The following is a 9,706-nucleotide window of genomic DNA, read 5'->3' on the forward strand; positions in this document are numbered from 1 at the left end:
ATCAACGGTTTTCATTTTCGATAAAATAACTATTCACTGACTGCAATAAATAATATTTAATACTAACAGTTTGAGACCAGCTGTATACAAACCCCTGACATATTATCACTTTGTAAAATGGTAATGGTTACCATTTTAGCAAACAGTGCCTGCAATTTACACATCCAGCAGATACGGCGCAACGTTAGCATTAACTTGGAGTCCTGTTTCTGGCCTTCTGACGAATGTAAGTCCAAAATACACTTTACATTTAGTCTATAACAACTCCTGAGATAAAACACTGAATGTTTTCACAAACTTCCATTTGGTGCGGGGAAGGTAGTGTAATATGGATTTATCAGAGCTTTTTTGCTTTTTTTAACCTCTGATTAGAGGGCATTAACATTATTTTTTTAATAGAAATTTCATGACGTAAATAAGTTGGAAATGACTATCAGCATTGGCCTTCCAAGGTTCGTGATGATTTAAAATAGTAGATGGCTTGTTGAGCCATTTTCAATGTCATTATTAACACCAGCATTGATGTGTTTCATCACAGATCTTTGACAGGTCAGCTCCTGCACGGTTTGACAACGACAGGTCCTGGACTGCTTTAGAAACTTGCAAATATTTAGGGGTTTTCCGAGTAAAACCAACAATGTATGTTAAAGCAGAAAAAAATAACACTGATGTCAGGGTTCATTGTCCTTAGTTGTTATTTTCCTTTCGCGCTGGCATAAAGCCCCCAAAAACATGAGCTGGTCTTTCTTCCTTTCCCCTCTGGTTGAACTTTCTTGCTTTATACTCATGTCAACTAAGCTTTTTCCCACCACTTCTTTTGCTTACTGGGTTCTTCTTTCCAACCTATAGCAAGATCCACAGATATGATGGTTTGGTGTGCCCCCTGCAGACAGTTAGCAGCAACACATTTCCTTTGTCTGAGTTTTACTCTTCAACAGCAAGCAAGAAGGAGACTGGGAAGAGAGAAAGAGAGAAGACGCTGAGCTCAACTGAGCTCAGGAATGAGAGAATTCAGGAATCAAAAGATTGGAGGGATGTTAAGGGATGGACAACAGGGGGAAGCAGTGTCAGAGAGAGGAGAAGGTGGAGAGAGCAGGTAAAAAAGATGGGATGACAAGACGGCGGCAGCAGCAGTGAAGTAAAAGGGAGAGGAAGATGAGTAAAGGGATTCAGGGAAGGAGGAGGGGACAAGTGCATAATATGTCAGGGAAGAAATCAGTCACTGTATGAGCACTAGCCTATTTCTCTCTGACCTATTTTATCCACCATCAGCATTCTGAAGGAGGGATGAGAAGAGGCTGATGAATAATAGAGTAGAAGGAGAGATGGATGAGAATGAGGCTGCCTTCCCTCGTTCCCTTCTTTTTCCCGCGCCTCCTTATTTTATATTAACTCAAGGACAAAAAAAGACTGTATAAATAACTAAAGAGAAGAGATTTTTTTGGGCTCACTGCTGACGCGGGGGCACGTAACGTGTAATCGTCAGAGATATGTCAGTTGTGATTTTGTGTGTGTGTTAGAGACACAAAGGGTAAGTCAGTTCGAGGCAGAGGAATATTCCAAGCTTTTTCCTTAACTTTGTGTACATTGCAAGAATAGATTGTCAGACTTGGTCTTAATAAAGTTTTCATATGTAGGAGGACTGAATCAGTTTTGGCTGTGCCGATTTGATAATCCATTTAATATGGCCAAAAGCGTGACCTAACATTCAGTTCCCTTTAGGAACCTCCAGTATATGTTGTTCAAGTCTTATAAGCAGAATTTTCATAATTTTTACACAAAGTCTGGCTGGTGGTTCACAGTATTTTGATCCTGAGGTACACAATTTCAAGGGACCCATATGTAATTATTGACCACTCAGCATAGTGCCCCTATTGGCTGCCTGGAGATGTCACACACTACTGATAGACCAGATGGTGAGCAAACAGTTAGGTGCTAGACAAGGCTGCCTAAGGAAACTTTAACTGAGATTCAGCACATTTTCTTTTACTTGACTGTTATCATCTGATCCAGTCGGGGGACACTGGCCTTTGACATTCATAATGGTTAGAAACCAATTCTATCCTGGAGGATATGAGGTGTTATATATGCTATAATTCACACTACAATCCTCACACACCTTAGTGAAACAATGAACATTAAGAAAGTGAAATGACTAATACACTATTCAAAGTAATACAAATGAGCTAATGAAAGTCTTGCCATACACATTCCTTTATTGTAAAAAGAGGTAAAAGAATTTTTAAATTTAATTTGTGTGAATTATTTACTGTTTTAACGTAGAACTAAATTAACGTAATACTTCAAAATGAGATACAAGGTCAGCTGTATTTAAAGCTGCTAAAATCAATATTTTCATATTAATTGATCAAATGACTACATGTATGTGAAAGTTTTTCATAGAGTAAAGCTAAGGAAATCATCATTTGACTGCAGTTTCATGTAGTTCTGTGGAGAGCTCTAGGTTTCAACTTTTTGGTTTATGGCCTGCAACTTTGGAACTTGCTTTAGTCTCACTGAAAAAGCTCAAACTCCACTGGATGCTACCTTCACAGCACCTAATACACAAAGACAAAGGTAGCATAAGCAGCGTTAGCAGCTAAAGAGCCAGATGTTTTTCTCAGGAGGTAGTGGAAATCAAATAAGAACTAAATGCAGAATGAATATTGGACATTCTTCACTCCAAAGGAATGGTAATGTTGCTTTGTAACTGCTGGCTTTTCAAATAAGCAGCTGTTGCTAACAAAAAAATGGCTATATTGATTTGAAAGATAATATTATGTCAATGTTGTGTTTACAGCTTGTTTCTATTACCCCAAAGCAGCCAAAAAGGCACTTAATGCAGTTTTGGCCACAGCAAATGTACCTGCTTCTTTTACAGTGGAGGAGGAATTAATGGATATGCTTCAAACTAAGGGCTTGTCAGATTGTTGCACAATCTTAAAAACCCCTCCCCTCCAGTCCTTTCTGAGAAATGGAACAACCACTACTGCACCAAATATTTTTGTAGCTTTTCAAGACTGACAATCCATTTCATGCATCGACTGGCCAGGTGTGTTGAGAAAGTATACAGGGTTTGAATGTTGAATGTAACACCATTAATGCTTTAGGAGAGACTGACCGAAAGTGTTTGCTGTTATCCATATTTAAACAAAATCATATTCTTTTTTAGCCTAACCTGCCTTTCATAATCTGCTACCAATCACTTTTACATGCCTCAACTTTACCAGTAAGCCCCAAAAATAAAAAGAATAAAAATAACGAGAATGTTAGGGATGTATATGACTACAACATGCCCAGGTTAGAGTACAGACAGGGGCTCTTGTTTTAGGTCACCCCCTCTCTATCACTTCTCTTTTGGCTAAATAAACACCACACAGTACACAAGGATCAGAAGAGAGAAAACACATGCTATCTTAGGTGAGATGCAGTAATGAAATGCCATCAAAGTTACTGGTGCTAGTTTATCTATGATCTAAACGTCCTCTTGAATATGTTGACATCAATGAAAACAAACCCCGATAGACATTTTAGTTTCCTAAAAATTCAGATTTTCCAATTGTACAGCGATGATGTGTGAGATGACTCAGAGCCGAACAAAATTTAATGCGCCAGCATCCTGTAATTACCACTTGTGGCTGCAGAGGTTGCTGTTGCTGCTGCTCAGCAAAAGTTACAGTCCCTCTTTAATGTACACAAATCTACAGTGAAATGACTTTCAAAATGCTACAGAACTATTATTTTTTACCAATCTTTACTTTTGTTTTTGAATTAAATTTTGAATTGAGACTTGTAAGGTGCCTCGTACATCTATGTAATTACACCTGTGTCCTGCTCTTTGCAATTTAATAACATCTCTAATGACCCAGTCAATCAGTATCCCTGATTGTGTCAGAGCTGTCTTAATGCTAATTGATTCGATTTACATGATGCTTGGTTTTGTGAGTGTGCACACTTGTGTTACTAATTTCTCTAAGTGCTAATCCCTTTGTTGTGGTCAGGAAATCACACCAACCATGCCTCCTCCTGCTTGCCCACTTTTTCACCTGCTCACCTTCTCTCTATCTGCCTTCTCCAATTCCCTCCCCCTCTCTTTCTCTCTCTCTCTACTACCAGTTAGAGGCCTAAGCCTTAATCCCCAGCCTCACAGTGATTTTATTACTGTAATCTGGGCTGGAATTGGCTTAGCTCTCACAGACACTGGCAGACAGAAGGACAAGGACAACAAGCAGCAACAGGACAGCTGCAGGGAGGAGCTGAACAGGAAAAGGAGGACAAGGAGAGAGAGAGGCACTTTGTGATGTGAGGAGGAAGAAGCAGGTACAGTCAGGGAGAGGCAGAAGGGAAAAGAGTGGTTTGAAGGGCAGTTAACCACATCAGAGGGTAATTTAGTATAATTTGTATCATCTTTTGTTTCCTTTCTGACGATCCTGACATCTAAACATCAGTTAAGTGATCCACATTGGCAGAAATCCTCAAATTAGGTCTACGATAGAGAGTTAGGGTGTTAAGTCACGTTTCCTTCCTCAAACACTCCTGAAAGGCCCTGAACAAGGCACTTTTAAAGATAATCCACAATAAATCACACAAGGCAGAAAAATGCTGCTCCAAAACCTGACCATCACTGTGCCAGCAAGCAAACAAAATACCACATGTACCAACAGCAACATCAGTGATCAATACTGTCAAATAAATATATATTTCAAATGGTTTGTCACGGCAGAATCTAAATGGAAGAAAACTGTACTGGCTCTGCCAGCCTTTGAAAGTTTTGAAAAGATTAAATTAAAATTTACCACAGCATCTCCATTACCTGCTGCTGTTTGATCATCAGCCGGCAGAGATTCAACATTATAATGTTGCCTCATGAGCCGCTTGCACTCTGTTTAAAATGGTGTCCCCACTGCTATTCTACGAAACAAATGGCCAAATGCCAAAACAAGTAAATTGAGTGCAGTGTATTTGCTATCATAGCTGTACAGGTACAACATGCTTGACCCACTCCCCGAGGAACAGCCCAGACAGTAGCCTTGCATTCATTTGAATATAGCCAGCCCATCAGCGCTGCAGGAGTGCTAATGCAGAACAGGGTTGTGTGGCAACTAGGTTTCACTTTTGCTGGCAAGACTGGTTGGAGCTGACAGAAAGGTTACAGCAACTCAGATAAACACTCTTTACAACTGTGGTGAGCAGAAAAGCATCTCAGAATGTACAACACATCAAACCTTGAGGTGGATGAGCTACAACAGCAGAAGACCATGTTGGGTTCCACTCTTGTCAGACGAGCAGAAATGTGAGACTGCAGTGGGCATCACCAAAACTGGACAGTTAAAGACTGGAAAAAGTAACCTGGTTTGATGAACCTCAATTTCTGCTGAGGCACACAGATGATCAAAATTTGGCATCAACACCATGAATTCATTGACCCAACTCAGGGCTTGACAGTGGGAGTGTTGCACTCGCTTTTGCGACTCAAAATAGAGGTGTGCACACTGTAAAATGTATTTGGGAGCACGTGTGAATAAAAATTACTACAAAATTCAGCCCAAGTGGCCTCTATTTTTTTTTTTCCAGCAAAAAGGTTGCTAATACAACAACGACAATATATATATATATATATTTTTATATATATATATATATATATATATATATATATATATATATATATATATATGTATATGTATATGTATATATGTATATGTATATGTATATATGTATATGTATATATGTATGTATATATATGTATATGTATATCTATATATACACGTATATGTATATATATGTATATCTATATATGTGTATATATACATATATGTGTATATATATGTATATCTATATATGTGTGTATATATACATATATGTATATATATGTATATATATGTATGTATATGTATATATATGTATATATACATATATGTGCATATACATATATGTATATGTATATATATGTATATGTATATGTATGTATATGTATAAATGTATATGTGCATATATACATGTATATATGTGTGTATATATACATATATATAGGTATATGTATATATGTGTATATATACACGTGTATATATAGGTATATGTATATATGTGTGTATATATACGTATATATGTATACACATGTATGTGTATATATATATATATATACATATATATATACACATGTATATGTATGTGTGTATATATATGTATATATGTGTGTACGTATATATGTGTGTATGTATATATATGTATGTATATGTATATATGTGTGTATGTATATATATGTATGTATATGTATATATGTATGTATGTATATATATGTATGTATATGTATATATGTATGTATGTATGTGTATATATATGTATATGTATGTGTATATGTATGTATATGTATGTGTATGTATATATGTGTATATATGTGGGTATATATATATATATAAACATGTATATATTTGTATATATTTACATGTATATATGTATATACATGTGTATATATACGTGTGTATATACATGTGTATATATAAATGTGTATACATGTGTATATAAATGTGTATACACATGTATATATATGTGTATACATGTGTGTATAAATATGTGTATACATGTGTGTATATATATATGTGTATACATGTGTATATATGTATGTATACATGTATATATATATGTATGTATGTATATATGTATATATGTGTATATATCTGTATATATGTATATGTGTATATTTGCATATATATGTACATATATATACATGTATATTTGTGTATATATATATATGTGTGTTTGTGTGTGTGTGTGTATGCATGTATATATATATATGTATACATGTATATATGTGTATATATACATGTTTGTATATATGTATATATATGTATACATGTATACATACATATATACATGTATACATACATATATACTTATATATACATATAAGTGTATATATTTGTATATATTATTATGAATATATATATGTATAAATGCATGCATATACACATACATATAAGTGTGTATATATATATATATATATATATATATATATATATGTATATATGTTAGATGTATGACTTGAAAAAGGGGAATTGCCTAGATCTTAGTGAACGTGATGTTGCCTGTGGATTACAGACCAATGTCACAGATTTTTCAGTGATTTTGTTTGGTCTTGAAGACAGAACTGATCAGTTTTCTTTATAAAAAGACATAGAAATGCTGTTGGAGTGAACATCATACAGTAAACTGGGACCAGTATCAACTGATGTTGTATGGTAAAATGAATACATATAATACTAAGATTTGGTGATATGTTACTGTTTAATGGAATAGTTCAATATTTTTGGAAATATGCTTAATCGCTCTCTTGCTGAGATATAAATGAGAAGATTCATACTGCTCTTCTTTCTGTATGGTGAAGCTACAGCCAGAAGCCAGTTATCTTAGCTTAGCATAAAGACTGGAAATGGGGAAACAGCCAGCATGGCTCTGCCCAAAGAATACAAAAATTTTTTTTCTGTCTACCAGCACCTGTAAAAGTCACTATAGCTAACACATTATGTCTTGTTTGTTTAATTTGTGCAAAAACCTGTATATAAAAAATGACAAATTGCAGATTTTAAGGGGGTAATGTGCCAGACAATTTCTTGGCCAGAAGCAGTAACTTTCTGGATGCTGGTTGTCACATAACATGTTAACTAGTGCACTTAAAAGGTGATGGTAGACAGATTTTGTTACCTTTGGACTGACAAGATAGCTTTTTCCCCATATTTCCAGTCTTTGTGCTAGAATAGATTTTCTTTGTTTGAAGTCATTCTGAGTAGATTTACTTCAGTGTTTAGGGTCATTTTCCTGCTGCATCACCCAACTTCTACTGACTTTCAGCTGGTGGACAGCTACCCTTATATTTTCATGTAAGATACCAAGATAAACTTGGGAATTCATTTGCCCCTCAGTGATGGCAAGCTGACCAGTCCAAAGGCAGCAAAGCAACACCAAATCATGATGCTCCTGTCATATTTCACTTTTAGTATGCAGTGCCCTTTTTATGCCATAGGAAGTGCTGTGTGTTCCTCCCAAACAATTCAAACCTAGTTTCAACAGTTCAGAAAACATTTTCACAGTAGTGTTGTGGAGTGTCAAGATGCTGTTTGGCTAACTTCAGTCACACACTGATGTTTTTGTTTGGAGAGCGGCGGCTTCTTCTGTGGTTTCCTGCCATGGACACCGTGATCCATGCACCAAGAGTCATTACTTCATTGAACATTCTGCTTTGTGTCTTTGGAGTCATCTTAGGTGAGTGCCCACTTCTAGGGAGAGTAGCCACAGTACTAACATGTCTCCATTTATAGACAGTTTGTCTAACTGGGAACTGATTAATATCTAAACTCTCTGAGCTTACTTTGTAACCCTTTCCAGCTTTATGCAAATCAGCAATTCTTGATGATAGGTCGCCTGAGATCCCTTTTTTGTGAGGCACGGCTCACGTCAGTCGATAATATTCGAGAGTTTTTTAAAGGTCAAAGTAGTTCTAAACTCACACCTCCAATCTTGTTTCATTAATTGATGATGCAATTAATATGAACAAGAACAATACAATGAATACAGACATGAGAGTGCCATTGATCTGTTTGTCTAATTTTTGGCACGAAAGCAAACAAGTGTACTTCTAAAAATTTCAAATGTTGAATATTCACCTGTATGGTGACTGAAAATATGTATTACTACCACTACAGTCATCTTTAGACTCTGATCAGACAAACAAGCTGAGACTGAGGCAAGATGCAGAAAGACAGACAAAGGCTGAGTAAATAATAAAAGCTACAGGTGAGGGAGGAAGAGAGAAGCTTGTGTCTGGGTGGAGTGTGTGTCTCTTTAAGAGCTGGAGTGTGCTATTGAGCAAGGGGGGGGGGGTTGGTTGGCTGCATTGGAACAGTCCTCTCTAATGAGCAGATTTTCTGAGAGAGAGAGAGAGAGACATACACAAAGAGAGAGCAGGAGAGAGCGAGAGAGAGACAGAGCGATCCAGCCATAGGAGGAGAAGAGATTGTAAGACCAAGACAGCAGGCAGGCTGTGCGTCAGCCGGTGCTCCATTGGGAAACATGGAGACAAGCAGGAGATGCTGAAGAGGATAGAACACATCATAACAGGATCATATAGATGGATGTTATTTTATCAAGCAGGCAACCTGAAGGCAACCCACGCAGAGGATAAACTACTTATGGACGCAGTGGATTAAAGACCTACAAACAGGCTGAGAGGGAGAGGGGGAATAGAAGAAGAGAAATTAATCAATTCAGTTGTTTATTTTCATGGTCTGTGTGTGCGCATTTGCTGTCAGAAAGTGTGTGTGTGCTTGCATATAGTGTGTACGTGCATAAGGCACGAGACTGAATTGCTGCTCTCCAACAACACAGGACAAACAAAAAAAGCAGCCAAGCAGATTACCCTATGTGTTTTCCCCCATTTTTCTGTCTCTCCCTCTCTCTATGCATGTGTGTTCCTTTGCTGAGCAATCAGGCCAGTGTGTGTATCTGTGTGTGTGAAGGCTGAGAATAAGAAGAGGATGGTGAAACCTCATAGTCCGACTTAAAACATTTTTCTGTCTGATCATTAGGAGTGGACTCAAAGAAAAAACATTTTCTTGAGAGGAGAATGTTTTTCTTTTTTCTTCATCACACAATATGTCACAGCTCCAGTTGGTGCCTCAGCACTGATCAGGGTGACTCCTATGCTCAAAGCTTG

At 36.8% G+C, this 9,706-nt stretch overlaps 1 protein-coding gene across 1 annotated transcript in view; it reads left to right on the top strand.

The window, feature by feature from the left end:
* The window catches only part of klhdc4 (kelch domain containing 4), a 12,681-nt gene extending 11,945 nt beyond the window's left edge, over positions 1-736 (top strand). Inside the window, exon 13 of the mRNA XM_040134001.1 lies at positions 1-736. This exon is cut by the window's left edge and continues 420 nt beyond it. The gene's annotated coding sequence lies outside the window, so the exon portion shown is untranslated.
* Positions 737-9,706: the final 8,970 nt, after the last annotated feature.

Source organism: Xiphias gladius, chromosome 8, assembly GCF_016859285.1.
Source record: "Xiphias gladius isolate SHS-SW01 ecotype Sanya breed wild chromosome 8, ASM1685928v1, whole genome shotgun sequence".
Lineage (NCBI taxonomy): Eukaryota > Metazoa > Chordata > Actinopteri > Istiophoriformes > Xiphiidae > Xiphias > Xiphias gladius.